Consider the following 27,486-nt stretch of genomic DNA (forward strand, 5'->3'; position numbering starts at 1 on the left):
ATTGGGACCAACAGCAACATGTTCCAGTCTTTGGCCACTCTTTGTGGTCGTTTGGGCCAGAAGACCCCAGGCATGGTTTGCCTTCCAGGGCGAGAGCCAAACCTGGGCAAATCTAGGATGTATTATGACCATGATAGCTCTGTCGATGACTCACTAGGGAAAGTTGTAAGAGTATCCAAAGCTGTTTTGTCCATACCCCCTCATGGTGAGATTGACTTGAGAGGAAAACTTGAGAAGCATAGTTGCAGCCTTCCTCCTACAGTGATGATGGAGCCTTCTGATGGAGATAACCTCCCTAGTGGTCTGATGGTTCAGAGAGGTTTATTATCCTTACCACAGATGGAGGAAGCTGGCATTGTGGTAAGAGTAAGAAACGAAACCAACCATCCCATAGCCATCAGGAAAGGAATGGTGTTGGCACGATTGTATAGGGTAGAGAGTGTCGTGAGCCCTGCAATTGCATCCAGAAAGACCTGTAAGGCATTGGATCCTGATTTTTTTAATTTTGGTGATTCTCCTGTATCTCCCAGTTGGAAAGACCGACTGAAAAAACAGCTAAGTGAGAGACCTAATGTGTTTTCCACTGAGGAATGGGATGTGGGGTGTGCCATTAACATGGAACACACCATTCGTTTGGCAGATGGCAGGCCTTTTAGGGAAAGGTCCCGAAGACTGGCACCTGCAGACATTGAGGATGTGAGAAAGCATATCCATGAACTATTGGAAGCAGGAATAATTTCTGAATCCCGTAGCCCCTATGCATCCCCTATTGTGGTGGTGCGAAAGAAAAATGGGGCTGTGCGCATGTGTGTGGACTATCGCACACTGAATAAAAGGACCATCCCAGATCAATACACTGTACCCAGGGTAGATGATGCCTTAGCTTGCCTAGCAGGAAGCAGATGGTTCTCTGTCTTAGATTTATGAAGCGGCTACTACCAGATCCCGATGAGCTCTGAAGACAAAGAGAAAACAGCTTTCATTTGCCCTTTAGGATTCTACCAGTTTGAGAGGATGCCCCAAGGTATCTCGGGAGCTCCTGCTACATTCCAGCGTTTGATGGAAAAGACGGTGGGGGATATGAATTTGTTAGAAGTGCTGGTGTATCTGGATGACTTAATTGTTTTTGGGAAGACTCTGGAAGAGCATGAAGTTCGACTAATGAAAGTGTTAGACCGCCTGGAAGCTAGTGGGTTGAAACTGTCACTTGATAAATGTCAATTTTGTCAGACCCGAGTAAAATATGTAGGCCATATTGTGTCGGCAGAAGGTGTGGCAACTGACTCAGAGAAAATTGAGGCACTAACCACCTGGCCTATACCCAAAGACCTGAAAGCTTTACAGTCTTTCCTAGGTTTCTGTGGATATTACCGCTGATTTGTAAAAAATTACTCCTCCATTGTGAGACCTCTCACCAATTTGACAAGGGGCTACCCCCCAACGTGGAAGAGATCACCCCAACATAAGCTTGCAAGTCCTCCTGAGAGGTATTTCAAGGTGAATGAGCCCTTTGGGGACCGTTGGACCGAGGAATGCAACCACGCTTTCCATACCCTTATTGAGAAACTCACTACTGCACCAGTATTAACCAGTATTAATCCTACCAAGCCCTATGAACTTCACATAGATGCCAGTCTTGATGGATTAGGAGCAGTTCTCTATCAAAATTATGAGAATCAATGGAAACCCATGGCCTTTGTCAGTCGAGGGCTGACTGCATCGGAAAGACACTATCCCGTGCACAAACTTGAGTTTTTAGCTCTCAAATGGGCTGTTGTGGACAAACTTCATGATTATTTGTATGGAGCGACCTTTGTAGTAAAAACCGATAATAACCCACTTACTTATGTGCAGACCACAGCTAAACTAGATGCTACTGGTCAGCGATGGATGGCTGCCTTGGCTGCTTATGACTTTAAGCTGCAGTACCGTTCGGGTCAAACCAATGCAGATGCAGATGCATTGTTCCGTCGCCCTCATAACTCACTTGAGAAAGAGTCTGAGTGGATGGAAATACCTTCTCCTGCTATTCGTGCCACCTGCAAGACCATAATAGGACAACTGCAGTCCCCTTATGTAAATGATGAAAGATATGCTGATACACTGGGGGTATCTGACAAGGCTATACCTACACTTTATGCCAACCTCATTGGGCTAAAGACTTTTGAATTGCCCCAGTTAACTCGGACTGAATTGAGAAGAGCTCAGTGGAAAGATTCAGACATTAGGCCTGTTCTGGAAGCTGTGGAAAAGGGTGAGAAACCCATATCCAAGGCTAACGTTCCCCCCAGCACAATTCTTCTCTTAAAAGAGTGGGATCATTTAGTGGTCAACAAAGGCTTGTTATTCCGGACCATCCAGACTATAAGGGGCCATGTGCGAAAACAACTGGTCTTACCCAGAGAATACCAGGAGATGGTGTTGAAGTCTTTGCATGATGATCATGGTCACTTGGGGGTAGACAAGACTTTGGAATTGGTCAGAGACCGGTTTTATTGGCCCAAAATGATGGCATCTGTGGAAAACCACTGCAACCGATGCTCGGTGTGTTAGCGGAAGACCCTGCCAAAAAGGGCAGCGTCTATGGTGAACATCACTACAGATGCACCCATGCAATTGGTGTGCATTGACTTTTTGTCATTGGAGCCTGATAGAAAAAAACACTCCAGTATACTGGTAATTACTGACCATTTTACAAGGTATTCCCAAGCATATCCCAGCGGTGCCTCCAATGTAGCGCCCCTCTCCACCTGATTACCTCCTTTACTGGCAATCTACTTACAGGTTCTGATGGACAGGTCTGGGTTCTTTTGGATCCCGCCACCCACTCAGTAGGGTGAATCTTTTTTGGTTATGAAATTAGTTGGCGGTGCCTCCACCCCCCTCGCTCCTTCCTGGCAGAGTCACCAGGGCAGCTTGGGCGGAAAATTCTAACTACAGAGGAATCCCCACTTATTTGCCAGATAGTTGGAGACTTCCAAGAAATAACACAACACATAAAAATATATTCAACACAACAATTATATTAAACAGGCAACAATACAACATAACAGGGGAAACACTATTTTTAGGGTCACCGGTGCCCACACTTAAAATACCCATGTCTGGATGTAACAAATGCAAAACTAGTGTCCTGTTGGTACGCGTACTTTGCTGGGGCCCTTGATGACCGATACAATTCTCTGCAGAGGTGTAGCAGTGCGGCTGACTGGATTCAGTACAGCCCAAAAGACCCACAAGTGGGAGGAGGTGGTGAATCCCTCCACAGGTGTAATAAGCGGTAAATTATAAAATCCTCAAACCCTCACTCCCTGGCTTGAGGACACAGTTCAGGGAGTAGAGGGTTCCCAAAACAAATTCCCTGACTAACTAACTAAAGACAAGGCACTCACGAACTCCACAAATGATCTTCAGGGTTGAGGATGGCGCTGGACGATTTCAGGGGCTGCTGTCCACTGGCAGGGATCCTCCTCAGGCAGGAATCAGCCCCGGACTAACAGCGCTGACCATGTGGGGACTGGTCTCACCAGGGGAGCTGGAGGCGAACCCAGCCTGGCTGGGGAAATTTCTCAGCAAACATAACAATTGGGAATCATCCGTGAGGAAGGAAAACCCAGCTGGGGAATCTGGTGTCAGGTCCCTAGAGGCCAGTTCTCAGGGGGAACCCTGCTTGCAGGCCTGGGACTCACCAGCTCCCCTCAAAGCCTGTTTGGCCTTTGCCCTGGCTGGCTCCAGCCTCCCCTCAAAATGGCTTCTCCCTCTCCTCAACTCCCTGGGAGGGGCATCTCCACTCCCTATTGGTTGCTGGGCAGACTCTGAGGTTGCCTTGGCTCCTCCTCCCTGAGCTGCCAGCAGACAGAGCTCCAGGAATCTCCTTGGGGGTTACATAAGAAATGTTGAAATACAGGTGCCAGGAAAAGAAACATTAGGCATAAACAATGGTGCTAATGGCGAAACATTAACAGAAGATGGGTAATAGTTAGTAAGGAAATAAGATATGCATGCCTAGCCCAGGTAAACTTATCTGATTCTGCTTCCTTTGTTACCTTGTTAAGTTCTCACCCTTTTATCTGTATAAATAAGATAGTTTATGTCTTGCATGGTGCTCACATTATCTGGGTGTTATTAGCAGAGCGCTGTGCTAATCAAACAGAGTGGTCTGACAAACTGTGAGTCCTGAGTCTAACTTTGACAATTTGGAGGTTCCACCGAGATGGCAACCGTCTTCACTAGGGCTGTGTGATTCCTGACTGTTTTTGTAGGACGACCGTGGCAGCCGGCACCTGGGCATTTGGCCTGAGCGGTCCTCCACCAGAACAGAAAGGTGCACGACCACAGTGAAGTCTACGCCATTGAACCTGTTGGTTCCCTCTCTGTTCTGGTAGGGATCCAGGGATCTGACATCAGGAATCTGGTCAGGTAATTATTTCTGTGTTTTGTCCGGACTGAGGACTGTTCTGTCTCTGTGTCTATCCGTCTTCCTGTGGAGTGTTTGAGTCTGGGTGCCATCTCCGTCCGGGGATCGGCCAACCAATGGGTTCCTGTCCCTGCGGTCTGAGTGAGTGGAATCTGCACAATTGCAGCGGCACCACACTTTGGGTAAATCCCTGGGTGTGAAAGCAAGGGTAATTGAGGCAGTAGCCTGTGGGCTCCTTTTGTGTGTTGCACCGGGCATTGCTCTCACGAACCCGAATTTCCTTCTTGTGCGATTGGTGTGTGAAGTCCTCCTGTATGGGTAACCAGACGTCTAAGTCGGGACAGTTCCCTAAACGAACGCCGGCTCATTTTATGTATTTAGGATGGGTCCAGACTCCTGTAAGAAGGGTACAGACTCCTGTAAATTTCTGGAAAAATGGTCTAGGCTAACTCAGGGGGATCCCAAAACTCAGTGGCCACTGTTAAAATCTTGGAACAAGACCGAGTGGACGTCTTAAAGGACAAACTCGGCCAACCTAAAACTAAATTGGCTAAAGAGGTTAATTGTTTCATTCAGTGGTGGGAAGAGGCAAATCGTAGCTGGACAAAATCAAAAACTCGCCTCTCTCAAATATTCAAATAATAAGTTGAAAGCTTTATTAAAAGCCTCCTCTCCCACCACCAGACTGAGCGCGCCCCTTTACCCCGTTCTCAAAAACCCACCCTGGATCGATCCAACCCCCTTAATACTCCCATCTCATTGTAAAAAGGACAAAAAGCCCCTTGTTCTGTTCCCCTTTGTTGTCTGCCTCAAAAACTGATTCTTTAGTGTTCCACTACCAATTCAGCAAAGAAGGTGGGCTCCTCAACTAGCCCCCACCCTTCCTGGTCCCTTTCCTTGAACATGTATTTCAAAATTGTGAAGTGACCACAATATCACTCACAAACGGTTCATTGGGGAAAAAAAAGAGCAGGATCAGGCCCAGAAAAGCAAGCAAGCAACAGATAAAGAAACTGAAAAACAGGTTGGAAGCCCTAAGGGCATAGTGTAAGGAGTAAGAAAAGCAGTAAGTGCAGGCATGAACCCCTGGAACAATACTTAAAATGGTGAAATCTGAGGTGATAAAGGTGTTATTTTTGGAGATAAACAAGTGATTTATGGAAAGAGAGTGAAAAGTTAACTCTACAAAGGCTGGAGAGAATTAAGCAGTTAAACTTTGTGAAAATGTTAAAAAGGACCATGTTAAAGAGAGAATTCTTGGTTTCTTTGCAGCCATTCTGAAGGGAAAATGGGCCCTTTTCCAAAAGAGTGCCTGTAAATAATCCAAATATATATAAAGCTATGTTAAAAAAAAAAGTGTAAAGGAATGTTAAGGAAAAGAAAATGTGTATGTATCTATTTGTCTGTGAAAATATGTAAAGTTCTAAAAATCTAAACCAGCACATCTGGTTTGTAAAACTCCTGTTTTGTAGGTATAAGATAAATTGGTTTTGTTTTTGTTTTTAATGCCACTAAAAATTCATTTGACTCTTAATTCAAAGTTGCAAAACTGACAGACGTTTTTGCAAGACACAGGTAATTAGTGTTGTTTGGCTTTGGGATTTAGCATTTAACCCTTAAGGGGTAACTTGATTCTTTATAAAATTTAAAATGTTTTTTAAATAAAAACCAAGTCATGGCTGCAATAGGGCAGTCAAAATCAGGAGAATAGGGAGAGATTCTGGAGTCTTTTTGTTTGGTTGGTTGTTGTTGGTTTTTATTTGTAACAATAGCAGATAAGAGCTGCAGTGAAAGAATAAAAAAAATTTTTTAACAGTGCCCCTCTGAAGCAACAGCAGAGGTAAGGTGCACAAAACAAAAAGAAGCAATGTTAAAAATACTGAGCCTTAAAATGGCTCTGTGTAATCAGACTGTCACTTTTGATAAGGGTACATAAAAACTCTGTAAGAAAAAAAGAAACAGTGACATCGTATGTAACAATTGATATGGCTAATGTTTAAAAGAAAAAGTTGTAGTATAGAAGGAATGTGCTTTTTCCCTAGGACATGTGCAGTGTATATTGTAAAAAGGGGTAAAAGAAGTACAAATGAAATATGCTACTGAATTAAAATCCTATTAGGGCTCCAAAAAGAGCCGCAATAGTCTGTTTTCTTTTTCAGATCTCTGTGTGTTTTGTAAGCAGGAGTTGAAAGTGGAAAGAAATCAAAACTCTGGTGGAAGTTGATTGTGTCCCTTTTAAGACAGAGTCTCTGAGCTCTGCTGATGGCTTTGAATCCAAAAGCCAAGCCTGTGTTGAAGCAAATTACCTAACTGATAAAGGAAGGTGAAAACTGCCAGCACAAAAGAAATTGCCTAAATAAAAGACATAGTATAACAAGATCCCTTTAAGAGATTTGATGCTAAATGTTATTGTTAATATTAAACATTGGAATAAATTTAATGTTAGTAAGTACCCCGGTAACAACGTATAGTGTGTATGATTTTTGGAAAAATCCTTTAAGTTAATATGGTAATGATGCTTCTCAGCTATTACCTGTGAATAAACTTAAAGCTTAACACAGCAGGAAAAACATTACAAACTTGGTCTGCTATATAAGAAGAAAAACTTGAGATACACCACCTCATTAATTTAATAACTAAACAGTAAAATAATTTCCCCATAACCCTTAAAAAGTAAAATCCATTAAAACCTGGCCTGCCTATATTAAAAAAAAAAACAGGAAAATATGGGGGTAATTCCTCTGTTTTGCCTGCAATCAGCAAGGGTATTTGTAAAAGAAAGGAATATTTTAAGCAACAATCAATGCCACCCTGAAAGGGGTAGAAAAATGTTATTTTTGTCTTTCAGAAAATCAGAAAAAGCTAATACCAGCTACAGAACAACCTATTACAAAAAAAATAAGTTAAAAAAAACACACAACATACTGCAATGGCTATGGAATGTACTAAAATGCAGATATTTAGAACATAAGATGTTTTGGGTAATATCAGAAAATATTAAGGTTTTAATACATCTGTTAAAGCAAAGAAAAAAATAATTGTTTAATACCTATCAATATAACTGGATGCAGTATGTCTCCAGTATGGTAAGACAAAATTTGTTAAGTGAAGAAATTGTTAAAATTGCACACCAACAGGCTCTGGAAGCAAAGAGATGGAAAGTTAGCCCACTCCACAGATTGCACCTGGGATCCTTCTGGCTACCTCAAACCTCAAGCCAGTGGGCTGGGGAGGAAGGGAAACTATTGGACACTAAAGGTTGTACCAAGTGAACTCCTCAAAAGTGGATATGCTTATCCATGCCTGTTGCTCCAAAGCCCTGTAGTAAAGACATCTCACTAGGATCCTGTATGTGGAATAAAATTAATAATTAGACCAAAGTATTGTATAACGGGCAATGTGTGTGTTAATTCTTGGAAAGAAGTGTTTTAAAAGAATAAAAGTGTTAGCAACCCACCAGTAGACAAATGTACATGTAATGTAAGTACTGTGTTTACCAATAATCACATTTACTATTTGCCACAACCAAAAAGTCTCAGCTTACTGTAAGCACTGATTTAGCTGAGTTCTCTATCAGTCTTGGCATTAAATGGCAAACAGTTACCAATTATCTGTTTAAAAAGGTAAAAAGGTAACATAGTTCCTAAAAACAAACAAACAAAACAATGTGGGAAACAGAACCATTCATATTATCTGGATGGACTCCCACAACTACTGGCATACTAATGTTACTACCCCTAATTGTTTTTGGCTTTAAATTGTGTGTGTTTAACTGAAATGTTTAAAATATGCTGGTGAATAAAACAAATGTATGCAAAGCTAGAGCCTCAGGCCCAAATCACCTCCCAGTATTTTTACTACATAAGAAGTGACACTGGCGATTGATAATCTTAGTGCCAAAAGGGGGATATGTAGGAGCTGGACTTTATAATGTATAATTTGATTTCATCCTGCTAGCCATCCTTTTTGAATAGCAGAAAGAAATGACCCTCTGGGACTATAAGATTCTGTTTTCCCATATGCATTACAAATTGGGCCCTCTCTAACTCTTTGTTTTAAGATTTAGGTAGTAAGAGACAGGATTCTCTATTGTGTCTATGTTAAGTAAATTAGAGAAACATTGAAGGCCTGGGTCTCAATGTAAATTGTCTTGGTTATTAATTGTAAAACTTAGCAAGGTTTAATTTGCAATGCCTTTTTGCTCGATATAAAATACTACTGTTTGTATTCTCAATCTGTTTGTGTGAATGAGGAATGAATGCATCAGGAAAAGATAAGGTGTGAAGGCCATTGTTATAGCCAGAGTCAAGGAAAGAAGCAAAAAGACTTAAAGAGTATCAAAGAATCATCAGGCACTGCTTACTACCCAGACAGCTGTTAAACTGTCTGGCATCCGCAGCATGAATACATGCTTTGCCGTGTAAGAATGCACCACCCCCAGCGAACCAATCATCACCTCAGGACCACGCAGAGTCAATTTTTACTCCAGAAGATGACGTAGAGGAACAGCCTGCAATGCCTTACAATCTATGTTCTCATAAGGGTTGCCAGAAGCAGACAACTTACCTAAAGCAAGGCCCAAGAAAAAGCAGTAGTGAGCCTAGCGCCTGCTGCCTGGTGGACATAAAACTGTGACTACAGTTCCCTCAGTTGAGGTTGTCAGAACCAGAAGGGCCCTGCCTCCAACATGCGCCTCTGGTGGTGCCTGTTCCTCGGCTGTTGGTGTCTGAAGGTCTGGGGAGTCCACAATGACAATTCTTTTATCCAGCAGCAAGTGTGGATAGCTCAGACCCTTAATATTTCTAAATGCTGGGTCTGCAGCCACATCCCAGCCCACTCTCAAACTGCTGTTCCTGTCCTGGCTATCCCACTCAATTCCCCAGACCTCACTGGAGGACCTTGTCCATTTAACACAATATGGAACAGTAATGACACCTGGGAAGAGACTATTGGCAGTTCCTTTAACCCACTTGGGGGAGTAATACACCGGGCAAAAAGGCTCCTGAGGTTAAAAGAAAGTAGTTAAAATAATGGCAAATAACACTGAAGAAAGTTTAAGAGCCCTGGCCAAAGAAACAGGGGCGATCCGACAGGTGGACCTCCAAAACCGTCAGGCATTGTACATAGTGCTGGCGGCCAAAGGAGGGACCTGTGCTCTCATTGGAAAACAATGTTGTGTGTTTATACCTGACGATACCAATGAGGTAATAGATGACGCTAGCCACTTAGAACAAATCGCATATCTTCCCCATGAAGAGCCAAGTTCTTTATGGAAGTGGCTAAGTATTCTCTGGCATAGGAAACTGGTTGTTTCAGGGAGCCCTGACTATCCTGTTTGGAATCCTAATAATTTTTGTATGTTTTCAGTTAGTCTCCTGTTGTACCCAAAATTGTGTAAGGCATGCCACTCAGGTGACTGCCCCAGAACAGAGTGCTAATATGATGATTTTGAATATTGCTGATGAACAAAGAGATAAAGAACGGTTAATATGTGGAACCCCGTAAAATTTTGGTCATGGCGTGAGCTTGACCAAAAGGAGGGATTGTGAAAGTAGAATGAATTATATTGTGAAAATAAGAATGGATTAAAGAAATGTTGTATGTACCTTTAAGCAGAAATAAGAAATGTTGAAATACAGGTGCCCTGAAAAGAAACATTTGGCATAAACAATGGTGCTAATGGCGAAACATTAACAGAAGATGGGTAATAGTTAGTAAGGAAATAAGATCTGCATGCCTAGCCCAGGTAAACTTATCTGATTCTGCTTCCTTTGTTACCTTGTTAAGTTCTCACCCTTTTATCTGTATAAATAAGATAGTTTGTGTCTTGCATGGTGCTCACATTATCTGGGTGTTATTAGCAGAGCGCTGTGCTAATAAAACAGAGTGGTCTGACAAACTGTGAGTCCAACTTTGACACTTGTGAGTGACGAGAGGCAACTGCCCCATTCAGCATCAGGGCCAGCCCAATTATTTCTGTTCCACCAGTGCCTACAGATGCCAGCTGAGATCAGGGCCCTGTTGCACCAGGTGCTGCAGACAATTGCTGGGCTGTAGGGCTCAGACTCTAACTAGCCAAGGCAGCCAGCAGAGAAACAAGTGAAGGGATGTGCTCAAAGTCACCCAGCCAGTCAGCAGGACAAGCAGGTTTAGAACCCAGGTCTCTGGATGCCCAGACCAGCACCCCATCCCGCAGGCCAAATGGCCTCCCTGGGTCACTCCCACCTCTCCTTCTGCTGGTTCACAAGCTGCACAGCAGACAGGCTGGATCCAGCCACTCAGGATTCTTCCTGCCCAGGGAAATTACCCTAATCCCTTCCCCCAGGAATATTGGGGCCATGGCAGTTCCCAGGTGGGCGAGGCCAGGGGGTGGGGCAGCTGGGGCGGGCTCGTGAGCAGCAGGAGTTGCTCACACACCCCCGTGAAAGGGCAGGAGCAGAAGGCGGGAAAGCGGCAGGGAGGCTGGTACCTTCTCTTCCAACCTGCCCAACCTCAATTGCATTTACCCTGACCGCCCCCTGCGGGGCAGGGCCTGGCTGCTACCCTCACTGAACAGACAGAGAACTGTGGCACAGAGGGAATAAGGGACTTGCCCAAGGCTACGCAGACTATCTCTGGCAGAGCTGGGAAATGGCCATGGGTCTCCTGGGTCCCAGGCTGGCACCTTCTCTTCCAACCTCCTGCCCTCTTTGTCCCTGGTTCAGTGTGAGCTGTGAGAGCTCTCTGGGGCACAGGAGCTGGCTGGTGCCCAGATGGAACAACGTTGCCTATTGCACAGATCTCACTTTTCCCAAACATTGAAAATGCTGCTAAAACCATACCAGAGCCCGCCAGGATCCCTGCAGCTGGTCATTGCAAAGTTGTGAACTGTTCCCTGGCCTCCCAGAGTGGGGCAGTGGGAGAGGGTGGGGCTGGCCCAAGGCCCTGCTGGATGGCGGCTTATGTGTATGGGGTCCCAGTGCTACAAAGCTGTGTGCCAGGGGCCGCGCTTTCTGGGGGTTTCATGGCTCATCTCTCCAAGGCCTGTGTAGCAGCAGCCGCTGGAGAGCATCCCAGGCCTGATTCCCCCCATGATGGGTGTCCTGAATGGCCCCTGCTCTGGGGGGCTCCATTCCTCACTCAATGTCTCCTGCTGACTCTCCAGCAGCTGCACGGCAGGTGTCCTAATGCAGTCCTAGCCCTCTCCAGAGCTCAGGGGCACTGTCCTGGCATTGGACTGTCTTGGTAAATAGAACAATGGCTCCTGGCAACCTGAGAATGCCTGTTCCCCTGGCATCCTCAGTGCCATTCCCTATGGAAGTGATGGGGTCAGCAAAGGTGATGGAGGTGGTCAGGCCTACCTCACTATTGACATGCCAGGTGCAGGGGGCGAGGTGCAGAGCCAGGGAGGAGATTGGGGAGGCAGGAGTGGCACATTGTGATGTGGCGCGGGCGGGAACTAGCTCCCCACATCTGAATGCTCCGCAACACTGGCGGATTCAGATCCAAACCTAGATCAGGCTCCAAATTCACAGCTGGCCCCTCCCCCTGATCTGGAGCGGCTGAGACTCCAGCGCTCTGTGGAAGAGACCAACAAACACCAAATCCTGGGGTGGGCTTCCCCCAGAGACAATCTCATGCTGGGAAGGGAGATGCCCAGAGCCGGCAGCTCCACCACTCACGCTCCCAGCTGCCTGGGAATGAGCCAGGATCAGAGCTTCGGATAGCGCGCAAAGCCCCGATCAGCACCCCCAGGCCTGCGAGGGACCCGCACCGTCTGGGGGTGGTTGATTTCACAAGAGAGGGAGCTTCCCACAGACTCTCCAGCTCCCTCACCTCTCATGCTTCTTCCCATTTGCCTTTCATCACCGCCACATGGACCAAGTTGGCCACCAGCTGCCTCCCTGTCTGGACACTTACCTGGCCCCATCATGGCAGTGGCTGAGCAGAGGTGGCCAATAGAAGATTCTCCTACCTGGAGTCAGGAGTGGGCAGAAGACTGCGTGTAAACGGTCCACCCACTTTCTGCTGCCGGTGGCAGAGCTGAAACGGCTGGCTCAGTGTTCCCCAGCAGCACGTGCCGGCTCTCGCTCTGTCAGAGCCAAGCCTGGCAGTGAGGGGATGAGGCTGTGCCAGCCAGCAGGGGGCATGTCACAATGGGCAGGTGAGTCACAAGCCAGCCAGTGTGTGACTCCCCAGCCATGGGATGCCCCAGCCCAGACTAGTTCTGGCCTCGCAGGGTTTAAGAGCCTGTCCTTCCCCACCGGGGTCATGGGAGGGACCTTCCATGCCCCACAGTCACAGACATTCGGCTGGAAGAGACCGCTGGACTCGTCTAGTCCCAGCTCCTGCAGAGCCCAGGTCAGAGCCCCTTCCTGCGTCCATGCAGCTGAAGCCAGGAGGTTGCCGGATGGATCCCTGAGTGGGAGAATCAGTTCCATCCCTGCTCCTCCTCCTCGTGACAGTACAGAACGGGGGTTCCCGAACTTTCTACTCCTCTAGCTCCCAGCCCATGCTTTAAGAGCAGCCCCCCCCCCCCCGCCCAACTGAGTCTCAGGCCTTGCTAGCCACTCAGTGCCACAGCAGCCCCAGGAGATGATTGTTGTGGGGGTCTCAGCCCGGGGAAGGCAGTGACTCCTAGAAGCAGGGAGCGCAGCAGCACCATAGCTCAGGGAGGTCTGGCAATGCCAGTGGCTGGCTGGGGTCTGACAGCCCAGGCACCCAGAGCAGATTGTCAAAGGCCAAAACCCTCTCACCACCGGCTCTGTAGCTCCCCCTTGCTTTTAGTCTGTCTTAGGCACCATCCTGGCCCTCATCCCCATGGCATCAGAGCACTGCCCAACCTCGATTGCATTTAATCTAACCACCCCCTGCAGGGCAGGGCCTGGCTGCTACCCCCACTGAACAGACAGGGAACTGTGGCACAGAGGGAATAAGGGACTTGTCCGAGGCCACACAGAGTATCTGTGTCAGAGCTGGGAAATGACCATGGGTCTCCTGGGTCCCAGGCTGGCACATTCTCTTCCAACCTCCTGCCCCCTTTGTCCCTGGTTCAGTGTGAGCTGTGGGAGCTCTGTGGGGCACAGAAGCTGGCTGGTGCCCAGATGGAACAACATTGCCTATTGCACAGATCTTGCTTTTCCCGAACATTGAATCTGCTGCTACAGCCATACCAGGGCCCACCAGGATCCTTGCAGCTGGTCAGTGCTAAGTTATGAACTGTGCTAGGTAAAGAAGATGAAATAGATCTTCCATCACTAGCACAGCTCTGTGTTACTGTGGACTCACTGCGGGCTCAACCCAACCAGCCCTGCTCACAAGGAGACTGTAAATCCTCCAGCCCTGCTGTTCTCCTTTGTATTTCTGTAGTGCCCAGAGGGCTCAGTCCGGGATCAGGGCCCCGCGGTGCTAGACATTGTACAGACACAGCCCGATTCCCCCCACGCTGCGTCTCCTGAATGGGGACTGGAGGGAGATCAGGACTGGAGTAGGACTAGGAACAAGGCTGGAGCAGGCTCAGACTGTTGCCTTTGTCAGGCAGGAGCAAGTTCCTGGCCCTGGAGTGATGTTGAGCAGACTGAGCTGCTGCTGTGAGACTGATATAGCTGCTCTGGGAGTCACAAGGCCAGTTCCTGGCTTGTGGATTGGCTGGAGCCCAGCACAGGAGGGACTCAGCCCCTTACAGATGGCTCCCAGGGCGCTTGGCTCCCGGCCCCGCTGGGTACTGACATGCCAGGTGCAGGGGGCGAGGTGCAGCGCCAGAGAGGAGATTGGGGAGGCAGGCGCACTGAGGTGGGGCTGAGCGGGCGGGTGCTGAGGAGCTGCGGCTGGCTGGCCAGCAGAGAGGAGGAACAGCAGCTCGGCTCTGGAGGGCCCAGCTGCAGTTCCACACTGGGCGCTGCCAGAGCCTGGCAGGTGGCTGGCTGAAGTGGCACGCTGTGCTATGGCGTGGGCAGGAGCTAGCTCCCCACATCTGAACGCTCCGCAGCACCGGCGGATTCAGATCCAAACCCGGATCTGGCTCCAAATTCACAGCTGGCCCCTCCCCCCGATCTGGAGCGGCTGAGACTCCAGTGCTCTGTGGAAGAGGCCAACAAATGCCAGCTCCTGGGGTGGGCTTACCCCCCGCCACAAGGCAATCTCGTGCTGGGAAGGGACATGCCCAGAGCTGGCAGCTCCATCACTCACATTCCCAGCTTCCTGGGAATGAGCCAGGATTAGAGCTCTGGGTAGCGCGCAAAGCCCAGATCAGCACCCTCAGGCCTGCGAAGGACCCGCACCGTCTGAGGGTGGTTGATTTCACAAGAGAGGGGGCTTCCCACAGACTCTCCAACTCCCTCACTGTGACAAAGTGGGACTGTTCTTAATGTTGCCTCTGAATACTGTAGGGGTGCCTCAGTTTCCCCTATGCATTTCTTAAGTCTCTAGGTGGTGGGATAAAGGCCAGTGTGCATAAATGGCTGACACTGTTTCCGGGCAGCTAATGGCCGGGGCCCTTCCCTCCTGCAAGGAGATAGCTAAAGGTGTTGGAGAACAAAGAGATCAGGTGACTTCCTGGCCTGGGAAAGAGACAAAGGCCAGAGAGCAGGGGCTGGAGAGTTTCACTTTGGAGCTGGCTGGGGATGAGGAGTGAAGTGCAGACGTGGGTGTCTGGCTCACTGCCCCCCAAAATGGACCCGGCTGAGGGGTCCTGTTCTCTGGACCTACAAGCTCTGTTTTAGACCGTGTTCCTGTCATCTAATAAACCTCTATTTTCCTGGCTGGCTAAGAGTCACGTCTGACTGCGAAGTGGGGGTGCAGGACCCTCTGGCTTCTCTAGGACCCTGCCTGGGCAGACTCACTGTGGGAAGCACAAGGAGGGGCAGAGGATGCTGAATGCTCCAAGGTCAGACCCAGGAAGCTGGAAGCCCTGTGAACTTCTGGCCCAGAAGAGCCTGCTCACAGAGAGGAGACTTCCCCAGAGTCCTGACTGGCTTCATAGGGAGCAGCTCCAGAGTATTGCCCAGGGACTCCATGACACACACCTCTTATGCTTCTTCCCATTTGCCTTTCATCACGCCCACATGGCCCATGTTGGCCACCAGCTACCTCCCTGTCTGGACACTTACCTGGCCCCATCACAGCAGCGGCTGAGCACGCGGGTGTTGTTGTATTTAGCATCTCAACCCCCCCATGGAGCAGGGACTTGCTCGCCCTACTTTGCTCAGGCCCAGAGTGTCAGGGACTCACCTGATCTCACTCAGAAGACTTACAGCAGAGTCCCAGCCCAATGCCTCATCTACCAGCCTGTGCCACCTTCCCGTGCCTTGCCACCAGCCCCGCTAAACCCTCCTCCTTGTCTCCATCCCCTCTGGGCTTGACTGGTGCGACCCCTTCTGTTTAGCCGCCCCAGACTCCCTCCTGTGCGCATGCTGCTGCCCACTTCCTCACTGGCACCGGGCTAGACAGCCAGCACCAGGGCACTTGGCAGCCATGCTCTCGCAGAAGTCTCGGTGTGGCTGGCGATGCAATGGAAAAGCAGAGGTGGGCAATAGAAGATTCTCCTACCTGGAGTCAGGAGTGGGCAGAAGCCGGCGTGTATATGGTCCACCCACTTTCTGCTGCCGGTGGCAGAGCTGAAACGGCTGGCTCAGCGTTCCTCAGCAGCACGTGAAAGCACTCGCTCTGCCAGCACTCACTCATCCAGTGAGGGGATGACGCTGTGCCAGCCAGCAGGGGGCATGTCACAATGGGCAGGTGAGTCACAAGCCAGCCAGTGTGTGACTCCCCAGCCATGGGATGCCCCAGCCCAGACTAGTTCTGGCCTCACAGGGTTTAAGAGCCTGTCCTTCCCCACCGGGGTCATGGGAGGGACCTGTGACGGGTTGGATCACAGAAACCCCCCGGGAGCTGCCACCTGATGTGCCAAGACTACCTCTGCTCCTGTTTTCCCTGCCAGCTCAGGACTCCAGCACCCTGTCTTGCTAAGCCAGACACTCCCGTCTGCTCCAACAAAGACCCAGGGTCTGAATTACTTGACCCAAAGCTGCAGGTTTACCTGAAAACAGCTCACAGAAGTGTGTTTGTCTTTAGCACTCAGATGCCCAACTCCCATATACGTCTAAACCCAAATAAATCCGTTTTACCTTGTATAAAGCTTATGCAGGGTAAACTCATAAATTGTTCACCCTCTATAACACTGATAGAGAGAGATGCGCAGTTCTTTGCTCCCCCAGGTATTAATACATACTCTGAGTTAATTAATAAGTAAAAAGTGATTTTATTAAACACAGAAAGTAGGTTTAAGTGGTTCCAAGTAGTAACAGACAGAACAAAGTAAGTCACCAAGCAAAATAAAATAAAATGCGCAAATCTATGTCTAATCAAACACTGAATACAGATAAGATCCTCACCAGTTCCAGAAGGCTCCCTTTTACAGACTAATCTCCTTTTAGCCTGGGTCCAGCAATCACTCACACCCCTTTGTTGCAGTTTCCTCCAAGTATCCTGGGGGTGGGGAGGCTCTCTCTTTAAGCAGCTGAAGACACAATGGAGGGGTCTCCCAGGGGTTTAAATAGACTTTCTCTTGTGGGTGGAGATCCCCCTCCTCACTCCTATGGAAAGTCCAGCTCCAAGATGGAGTCCTGGAGTCACCTGGGCAAGTCACATGTCCATGCATGACTCACAGTCTTTACAGGTAGAAGCCATTGTCCACATGATATCTTGCATGTCTCCAGGAAGACTTCTTATGTGGACTGGAGCATTCCAACAGGCATTGTTCCCCAAGTGCTTCCTGATCGGGTACTTAGCCTTGCAAATTCCTTCCTAAAGAAGCTGACCAAATGCCTCACAAAGCTTACTTAGAAATCAAGCAAGTATACAGCCAATATTCTTAACCTCAAGTAGAAAATGATAGATGTGTCCAAATAGGATGACTAGATATAGTAGACCATAACCTTTACAGAGATATGTTACATGGCACAGGCAGCACAAAACATATTCCAGCTATGTCCTATTTTCATAAAGACTTATGGGAGGTACCGTCACAGGACCTTCCGCTCCCCACAGTCACAGACGTTAGGCCAGAAGGGACCACTGGGCTCATCTAGTCCCAGCTCGTGCAGACCCCAGGCCAGAGCCCCTCCTCGTATCTATGCAGCTGGAGCCAGGGGGTTCCCCAGATCCCCAAGTGGGAGCATCAGTTCCATCCTGGCTCCTCCTCCTTGTGACAGCACAGAATGGGGGTTCTTGAACTCTCCTAGGGGAAGGGATAGCTCAGTGGTTTGAGCATTGGCCTGCTAAATCCAGGGTTATGAGTTCAATCCTTGAGGGGGCCACTTAGAGATCTGGGGCAAAAATTGGTCCTGCTAGTGAAGGCAAGGGGCTGGACTTGATGACCTTTCAAGGTCCCTTCCAGTTCTAGGAGATTGGTATATCTCCAATTATTACCTCCTTGCTCCCATTCCCAGCTCACGCGGGCGGCTCTTTGCACCTGCCCAAGCTGCTGGGTGCCTTGGCCATGGGATGTAAAACGGCCCCATCTCTGCTTCCCCTTCCACCATGGCAACAACGCACAAGCTGCTTTAAGAGCAGCCTCCTACCCCTCCCCACCAGCTGAGTCTCAGGCCTTGCTAGCTGCTCAGTGCCTCGGCAGCTCCAGGAGATGATTGCTGTGGGGGTCTTGTGTGACATTATGAGTCTGATCTAATATCTCACTGAAGAAAAACAGGGCCAGAAAGAGTTAATTAACTCGCAGACTAACCTGACCCAGGGCTGAACTTTAGAAACTGGTTAGGAAGATGTGTAAATGAATAGAGCTTTGAAATGCAGGTCTGCATTGTTAGAGGTAGAAGGGTAGGTGTTTGCTCAGGTCTTGTGATGTAAGCAAACAAGACTTGTTTATTGCTATGGCTTTAATTTAAAGATCAAAAAGGAATATTAACATTTAGGAAGATGCTTGGGTGAAATAGTATTATTTTCTATGTGTCTCTTTGAAGGTTGTGGTAACCCGTATCTGAACTATTTAATGGCTAAATTACCCTGTGTTAATTGCCAGCATGTTTGGGAGAAGGAGCATTAGGCCTATTGTTTTCTCAAGCCAAAAGGCTGCTGGAAATGTATAAGAACCCTAGGACATGATCCTACTTCATCTCAGATCTGCTTTGGGTTTCAAGAGGGGGGAACCTTAAGCCATAAGGATTGAGATCCCCAGTCACTGACTGGAGTCACCCTGAATATGGACATTGGACCATAACCTATGGACTATTTCTAAAAGGACTTTTGGCAACTACAAGCTCACCTCTGCTATGTATCTGAACCTCAAGAACTGAATTCAAGTCTGTATGTATATTGGTCTTTTAAACAACACTCTCTCGCTTTTCTTTTGTAATAAACTTTAGCTTAGTTAATAAGAATTGGCTATAGCGTGTATTTTAGGTAAGATCTAGTTATAATTGGACCTGGGTATGTGGCTGATCCTTTGAGATTGGAAGAACCTTTTCTTTTATATGATGAGATAAGATTTTCAGTAATCATCATCATATCTGACGTGTGTGTCTGGATGGAGGCTTGAGGTTGGTCACTTTAAGGGAACTGCAGTGTTTGAACTTCTGAGTAACCAGTGGGGTATGGTAGAAGCTGTTCTGTGCTGGCTTGGTAAATCTAAGTGTAAGCAGAGTCAGGATGAGCCCTACTCTGACATCTGGTGGTACATTATGAGGAGTGGGCAAAGGAATTTTAGGAATGTGCATTTGCATTGGTAAACCCACTCCACTTAGTATAACACACAGCAGCATGGGAAGGTTATTTTCACACTGTGGAATCCCCAATTTCTTTGTTATTGGGGCAGGAAGGAAAAAAAGGGGCTGTTATCTTAATTATGTGAATGAGGAACTATGAGACTGCTTTATGACAGAAATGACTCAACCTACATTAAATAGTACTTGCTAGACAAGGGACAGGGGTTCCAAAACCCAGTGAAGGGAGAGAGGCTGGGGACTGGTGTGTGTACTGGATGGTATGGGCCCCTTTTGAGGGCCTGGAACACCAATTGCACTTCCTCCTCTCTCCACTGTTAAAGAGCAGAGCTAATTTTGAATCCTTTAGGAGTCCATCTAGAGGCTGCTGACCTGAATTCATGTTGGGCCATGTGGCAGTGGGGCTCTCCTACTACAAGTTGAAATCACTAGGAGCTGAAATCACTAAAAGAGCTAAGCTTACTAAGCTGAGATCACTGAGTGTACTAAGCTGAGATCAAATGTACTTGAAGGTGGGTTTTTGCTTATGGTTTGTGTATAGTCCTGTTTGTGGTGTCTCTCCAACGTGATGCCACATTGTTTCCCTCCTTTATTAAAAGGATTTTGCTACACTCAGACCTCGTGCTTGCGAGTGGGGAAGTATTGCCTCCTAGAGGCGCCCGGGGGGGGTGGTAGGTAATTGTCCCAGGTCACTGGGTGGGGGCTTGAGCCGGTTTTGCATTGTGTTATTGAAACGGAACCCCTGGATACTGAACCCGGCCCTTGTTGCTGCCAACTCAGAGGGGCAGAAGGGTTACATTTTTGGGGGCTCCTCCGGGATCCCTGGGTCAGTACCCCTCGCAAGCACCTGTGGAGTGTTCCACTGTATTGGGAAACAATTGTCTTTATATTTTGAGGGAATTACTGTTTGTATAATGGCTAATATGTCGGATTTGTTGGGCCCCAGTCCTGCAGCCCCTAGGTCAGGGGCGGCAGCCTCAGCCAATGATTGGGCACAAGCACTGGGGCATATATTGGAAAAGATTGTGTTGGCCTATGCTACGTCAAACTCTTGTCGTAAGTTAAGGTTATTTGCTGGGGAAGAGGAGTTTGAACCCTGGTTGGAGCATACCACTGAAATGCTGCGGGAGTGGGACGTACCTGATGTAGAAAAGCGAAGATGTCTAATAGAGAGCCTTAGTGGCCCAGCATTAGATGTACTTCGCACCCTGAAGCTCATTGACCCTAAGGTCAGTGTGAAGGACTGCCTAGAGGCCCTTGATAATACCTTTGGGAGTGTAGAGAGCCCTGAAGACAGTTACTGTAAATTCCTTGATTCCCGACAGGAAAGGGGTGAGAAAATTTCAGCCTATATACAGAGGCTGGAGAGACTGCTTCAGAGAGCTGTTATGAGGGGAGCAGTGACTGCTGAGCAGATGGATCAGACCAGACTGGCTCAAGTTGTAAGAGGGACTCATCAGAACCCGATCCTACTTCATCTCCGACTAAGAGAACGGCAGGATCATCCCCCAAGTTACTCCCAGCTGATAAAGGAGGTCAGGGAAGAGGAAGAAAGGCAGGCTGCCAGCGAGTGTTGGGAAGCCCAAACATTGGAACCAGCCAGCACAACGCCACTGCAAATGGCCAGTGTACTGATGGTGAGCACTACAGAGGAACTTGCCCAACAAATGCAGGTCCTGACAGAACGGATAGCTGAGCTGCAAAGCACCGTTGACCGAGCTAAGATTTCCAGGAATAAGGAGCCTCAGACTGTGACAATGGAGAAGTCAGCATCTAGAGCCACTGTCCCTCCCCGGCGAAGGGGGAAAGGGCAATTCTTTTGCTATCGGTGTGGTCAGGATGGGCACAGTGCTACTAACTGCCATAAGGAAGAGAACCCCTCCTTAGTGTATGAAAAGCTGAGGAGCAGTTGGGAGAGACCCAGTAGCGGCCAGAAGGTCTGGGGACAGAGACCACCTAGACCTACAGGATTTGAAGTTTCCCCCAAAAGAGACCGTCCAGCTGGGATCCCTGCAGGACTGATAGGGCCGCGAGCAGAGGTCATGGTGAGGATTGAAGGGGTGGAGTGTAAAGCCGTGCTTGACACTGGATCTCAAGTGACTATTATATTTCAGTCATTCTACCAACAGATGCTTAGGCACCTGCCTATACAGCCACTGACTGGCATTGGTCTGTGTGGCCTCAGCATGGATGAATACCCCTACCAAGGGTATGTCATAGTGCACCTGGAATTCCCAGAGGAGGTTGCTGGGGTAACAGAAGAGGTAGACACAGCTGCCTTAATATGCCCTGACCCTAAAGGGACCTCTGATGTGTCTGTGCTGATAGGGACCAACTCCAGTCTCTTCAAGGTGCTCGTGAATTACTGCAGACGACGGGCTGGGGACCAGTACCTGAGTACCCTGATGATCCATACGCTTTGTGCTGAAGCCTATAGGAAGATTGAGAGTGCTAAAAAGGAGACATCTGAGCTACCGGTTGGGGCACTGAAGTACATGGGCACAACCCCCTTAGTAGTGCCCGCAAGGACAGAGCAAGAGGTGCTTGTCATGAGTACCAGGCTGAAAGGCAGTAAAGGGGCATTAGCAATGATAGAGAAGCCAGTTGAAGGAGAGCTCCCGGAAGGAGTGCTGGTCCCCAGTGGAGTCATAACCCTACCTGCTGAAGCCCAGGAAAAGGTGACTATACTGATTGCTAATGAAACAAGTCGAGATGTTGTTGTGAAGCAAGGACAAAAGATAGCAGACCTCTTTGAGCCTGAATCAATTGTGAAACCCCAGTGCGAGACTCAAGTTCCGACAATAGACCCAGCAAAGTTTGACTTTGGAGATTCACCATTGTCGGAGGAGTGGAAAGATCGTCTGAGGAGGAAACTTTGTGAAAGACCCAAGGTGTTCTCACTGCATGAGTGGGATGTGGGATGTGCAAAAGGAGTAGAGCACAACATCAGACTACATGACTCCCGACCTTTCCGAGAGAGATCTAGGAGGCTTGCTCTCTCGAGATGGAAGATGTGCGACAACATCTTCAAGAGCTGGCTGCAAATGGCATCATTACAGAGTCCCGCAGCTCATACGCCTCACCCATTGTGGTGGTCCGTAAAAGAATGGGAAAATCCGGATGTGTATTGACTAATGCACGCTGAACCGCCGTACAGTGGTTGATCAGTACACAATGCCTCGAGTCCAAGATGCTTTAGACTGTTTACTGGGAAGCCAGTGGTTCTCTGTGTTGGATCTTCGGAGTGGATACTACCAGATCCCTCTGGGTGAAGAAGATAAGGAGAAGACAGCCTTCATCTGCCCATTAGGGTTTTATCAGTTCGAACGCATGCCCCAAGGGATTTCTGGAGCACCTGCCACATTTCAACGTCTTATGGAGAAAGTTGTGGAGACATGAATTTACTGCAAGTGTTAGTTTATTTGGATGACCTGATTGTGTTTGGAAGAACTTTGGAAGAGCATGAAGAAAGACTTCTTAAAGTGCTTGATAGGTTGGAGGATTATGGTTTGAAGCTTTCAATTGACAAATGCCAGTTCTGCAGGACCTCAGTGAAGTATGTGGGCCACATCGTGTCCCAAGAGGGTGTGAGTACTGATCCTGATAAAATAGAAGCACTCACTACATGGCCACGTCCAAGCAACTACAGAGAACTCAAGACTTTCCTTGGGTTTAGTGGCTACTACGCAGATTTGTAAAAACTATGCTACAATTGTAAAACCCTCAATGATCTTACCAGGGATATCAGTCCAGCAAGAACAAATCTAAGACCAAGAATAAAAGGCCTTCTGTGCAGAGACACTATGGCCCCTTCGAACCCTTTGGGCCACGGTGGAATGAGAGATGTGAAAAGGCTTTTCGAGAAATCATTACTTGCCTAACTCATGCCCCTGTCCTAGTCTTTGCTGACCCAAGCAAGCCATTTATCCTGCATACAGATGCCAGTTTGGAGGGTCTGGGAGCAGTACTGTACCAGGAGGCGGAAGGCACGCGTAAACCTGTAGCCTTTGCCAGCCGTGGACTGTCTGATAGTGAAACACACTATCCCACCCACAAGCTGGAGTTCTTGGACTTGAAATGAGCCATCACTGAGAAATTTCGAGACTACTTGTACGGTGCTCAGTTCCAGGTGTGGACAGACAACAACCCACTGACTTATGTGTTAACAAGTGCTAAACTGGATGCTACAGGGCAAAGATGGGTGGCCGCTTTGGCTAGCTATGACTTCAGCATTCAATACCGATCAGGGAGAAGCAATGTAGATGCAGATGCATTGTCCAGGCGTCCACAAGCACCAGGAGTTGCTGTGATACCCACGGATGGAGTGAGAGCTATTTGCAGTGTGAGTCGCCGAGAGCCAGAGGCCCATGAGAGCCTTCATGGATGCGTTGCTGAAGCTTTGGGACTGCCCCCTGAATGCGTGCCATCTGCTTCAGTGAACTATATTGCTTTGGACCAATCTCCCTTGCCCGTGCTCAATGCGGCTGACTGGCAGGAAGCCCAGCTGCAAGATATTGACATTCGTGATACGCTACTTGCCAAAAGGGAGGGGCGAGGCCCAGCTGCGGTTGTCCCACCTACCCCAGAGGGCAAACTACTATTGAGAGAATGGACCAAGCTAAAACTGATTCAGGGAGTGCTACACCGTGTGACCACAGACCCTCTACAAAGGCAACGGAACCAACTAGTGCTGCCAAAAGAGTACAGAGGCCTGGCCATGAGGGCCCTGCATGATGACTTTGGACATTTAGGGATGGAGAGGACCCTGGAACTTATCCGAAGTAGGTTCTATTGGCCCCGGATGGCTGAAGATGTTCGCAGGAAATGTGAGACCTGCGCTCGATGTGTTCAAAGGAAAACTCTGCCCATGAGGGCTGCATATCTGAAGAACATTACCAGCAACAAACCTCTGGAGCTGGTTTGCATTGATTTCTTGTCTTTAGAAGTGGACAAGAGGAATATTGAGAACATTCTGGTCGTGACCGACCATTATACGCGATATACGCAGGCATATCCCACACGTGATCAGAGGGCCACCACTGTCGCTCGGGTACTTTGGGAAAAAAATTTCTCAGTTTATGGATTCCCAGCCCGGATACACTCGGATCAGGGACGAGACTTTGAGAGTCACCTTCTGAAGGAGGTGCTGAGGATAGCAGGAATTAAAAAGTCGAGGACAACGCCTTATCACCCGCAGGGTGACCCTCAGCCAGAGAGGTTCAACCGAACCCTGTTAGATATGTTAGGGACTTTGCGTCCAGAGCAGAAGGCAACCTGGAGCCAACATGTTGCATTTCTGGTGCACGCCTACAACGCCACCAAGAATGATGCTACGGGAGTCACCCCATATCTCTTGATGTTTGGGCGAGAACCAAGATTACCCATAGACCTGTGCTTTGGTGTATCAGAGGATGGCGATAGCTATGAAATCCATCAGCAATATGTATCCCGACTACGAGAAAAGCTGCGGGATGCTTACCACTTAGCTACATCTGCAGCTCAGAAGAATGCAGATCGTAACAAACATCGATATGATGCTAGAGTACGTCCGCAAGAGCTCCAGCCAGGGGACAGAGTCCTGCTGCGAAATTTGGGTATTGCTGGCAAACACAAGATAGCTGACAGATGGAAGGCAATACCGTACTTGGTGATGGAAAAGCTAGAGACCTGCCGGTCTACAAGATCAAACCTGAAGAGGGTCCAGGGCAGACAAAGATCGTGCATAGAACCGTTGTGCTCCCGGTGGGGGAATTGGTAGGCAGCCCTTATGTGATGGGCCACAACAGGGCAATTGGGCAGAACGAAGGTGCTGTACCAAAGCCACCTCCCAACGTGGACAGCCAGCCTCCTGCAGCTAACCTACCCCTACTCAGCACATCTGAGAGTGAGTCTGAGGAGGAAGACACAACCATGGTGTATCCTAGGATGAAGACAAGATTGCAGTCTCGATCAGCTGAATCAAAAGAGACTACCTCCTCTTCCGCCCTAAATCCTATGGCAGAAGTATTTAGGCCCATTCCTGACACTCCTGATCCACTGGTGGAACCCCCGTGTAATGACCTACACAGATTATTGGACAGTGGCGACATACAGATGGAAGATGTCCCAAGCACCTTCGATCCTCCACGGTTAGAACTAGAAATGCAGGGGCCTATGCCAGTATCCGAGGGGAACTCACAGGAAACCTCCCCATCCGTCACTCAAGAGGATGTCCCCCCTACCACAGCAACAGAGTTTCTTCATAGGCGAGACAGAGTAATAAGACCAGTGAAACGGCTAACTTACGATGCACCCGGGGTGATTAGTGAGGAGCCAATACATTTAGCACACAGGTTTGTGAAAGCTAAAGTGGGCTATCTGAGGCCCTTTGGAGGGGACCAGTAAGTTGGTATAGTAGGGAATGTGATTTGTCGGGACGACAAATTCTCGGCTGGGGGGAGGATGTAAGCAGAGTCAGGATGAGCCCTACTCTGACATCTGGTGGTACATTATGAGGAGTGGGCAAAGGAATTTTAGGAATGTGCATTTGCATTGGTAAACCCACTCCACTTAGCATAACACACAGCAGCATGGGAAGGTTATTTTCACACTGTGGAATCCCCAATTTCTTTGTTATTGGGGCAGGAAGGAAAAAAAGGGACTGTTACCTTAATTATGTGAATGAGGAACTATGAGACTGCTTTATGACAGAAATGACTCAACCTACATTAAATAGTACTTGCTAGACAAGGGACAGGGGTTCCAAAACCCAGTGAAGGGAGAGAGGCTGGGGACTGGTGTGTGTACCGGATGGTATGGGCCCCTTTTGAGGGCCTGGAACACCAATTGCACTTCCTCCTCTCTCCACTGTTAAAGAGCAGAGCTAATTTTGAATCCTTTAGGAGTCCATCTAGAGGCTGCTGACCTGAATTCATGTTGGGCCATGTGGCAGTGGGGCTCTCCTACTACAAGTTGAAATCACTAGGAGCTGAAATCACTAAAAGAGCTAAGCTTACTAAGCTGAGATCACTGAGTGCTGTGTTAAGTAGTGGGAGAGCCTGAAGACCTATCACCAAGCAGCTGGCAGAGCGGAGCAGCCTGCAGCACGTTGGAGCAGCCCATGGAACAGTGAGCAGTGTGGAGCGGTTTGTGGGGGACGGCTGACGTGGTTCACGGGTCTGCTGGAGGAGCGGCACAACTGGTGGAGTGGAGCCAGTCGTGGTGAAGGCTGCAGCAGAACTCCACGGAGAAGCGGGGCAGTCGGCCCTGGCCCACGTAAGGTGTCCCTAGCACCTGTGTGTGACCCCCATTTCCACCCAGGCTGGGGTAAAACTCTGCAGATAAACTTGTGAACTCTGGGGTGGCACTGACCGGAGACTGAGACTTTTGGGTTGTTGGACTTTGGGGTGATTGGACTTAAGACCCTAAGGACAGTGCCAAATGTACTTGGAGGTGGGTTTTGCTTATGGTTTGTGTATAGTCCTGTTTGTGGTGTCTCTCCAACATGATGCCACATTGTTTCCTCCTTTATTAAAAGGATTTTGCTACACTCAGACCTCGTGCGTGCGAGTGGGGAAGTATTGCCTCCTAGAGGCACCCGGGGGGGGGTGGTAGGTAATTGTCCCAGGTCACTGGGTGGGGGCTCGAGCCGGTTTTGCATTGTGTTATTGAAACGGAACCCCTGGATACTGAACCCGGCCCTTGTTGCTGCCAACTCAGAGGGGCAGAAGGGTTACATTAGTATTGGAATAACCACCAGCTTCTGGGGTTTGTCTGCCCCGTTCTGTTTGCAGTTCACCCTAATTGAGTGACCTCAGCTGGCTCCCCCGGGCAGCACTGTCACATCTTGGCCCAGGGGGAGGCAGTGACTCCTAGAAGCAGGGAGAGCAGCAGCACCATAGATCAGGGAGGTCTGGCAATGCCAGTGGCTGGCTGGGATCTGACAGCCCAGGCACCCAGAGCAGACTGTCAAAGGCCAAACCCCTCTCACCACTGGCTCTGTAGCTCCCCCTTAGGCACCATCCCGTGCCTGTAGATCTTCCACTGTAGGGGCGTGTGCACCCAGGGCACTTGAGTCGCAGACATTTGCCAGCAGTACCATGCAGCGATGCCTGCGCTCCCGCTCTCCCCATGTGCTCAGGCACGGGCATCAAAAGGGCACGTCCGCCACCTCCCTCTCCAGTCCTTCGCATCTGCGTGCAGCCAGGTGAACATCCCCATTTCTACTGAGACCTCAGGGACAAGGTCTATGATGAACTGGCTGGGATTGATCCCCCCCAATCCCATGTTGCACCCTATGGCTCGCTGAGGATCCAAACTGACACTCATCGGTTTGAGCCCCTACCTAGCCAGGCCCTGTTCTCTCCCCCGAGGCAG

The 27,486-nt window shown here is 48.8% G+C and overlaps 1 protein-coding gene across 1 annotated transcript in view; it reads right to left on the reverse strand.

Moving 5' to 3' along the window:
• The window catches only part of LOC120394974 (maestro heat-like repeat-containing protein family member 7), a 132,213-nt gene extending 119,731 nt beyond the window's left edge, over window positions 1–12,482 (reverse strand). The window contains exon 1 of the mRNA XM_039519142.1: window positions 12,372–12,482. The gene's annotated coding sequence lies outside the window, so the exon portion shown is untranslated. The remainder of the gene's footprint in view (window positions 1–12,371) is intronic.
• Window positions 12,483–27,486: the final 15,004 nt, after the last annotated feature.

This window comes from Mauremys reevesii, unplaced genomic scaffold, assembly GCF_016161935.1.
Source record: "Mauremys reevesii isolate NIE-2019 unplaced genomic scaffold, ASM1616193v1 Contig86, whole genome shotgun sequence".
NCBI classification, from domain to species: Eukaryota; Metazoa; Chordata; order Testudines; family Geoemydidae; genus Mauremys; species Mauremys reevesii.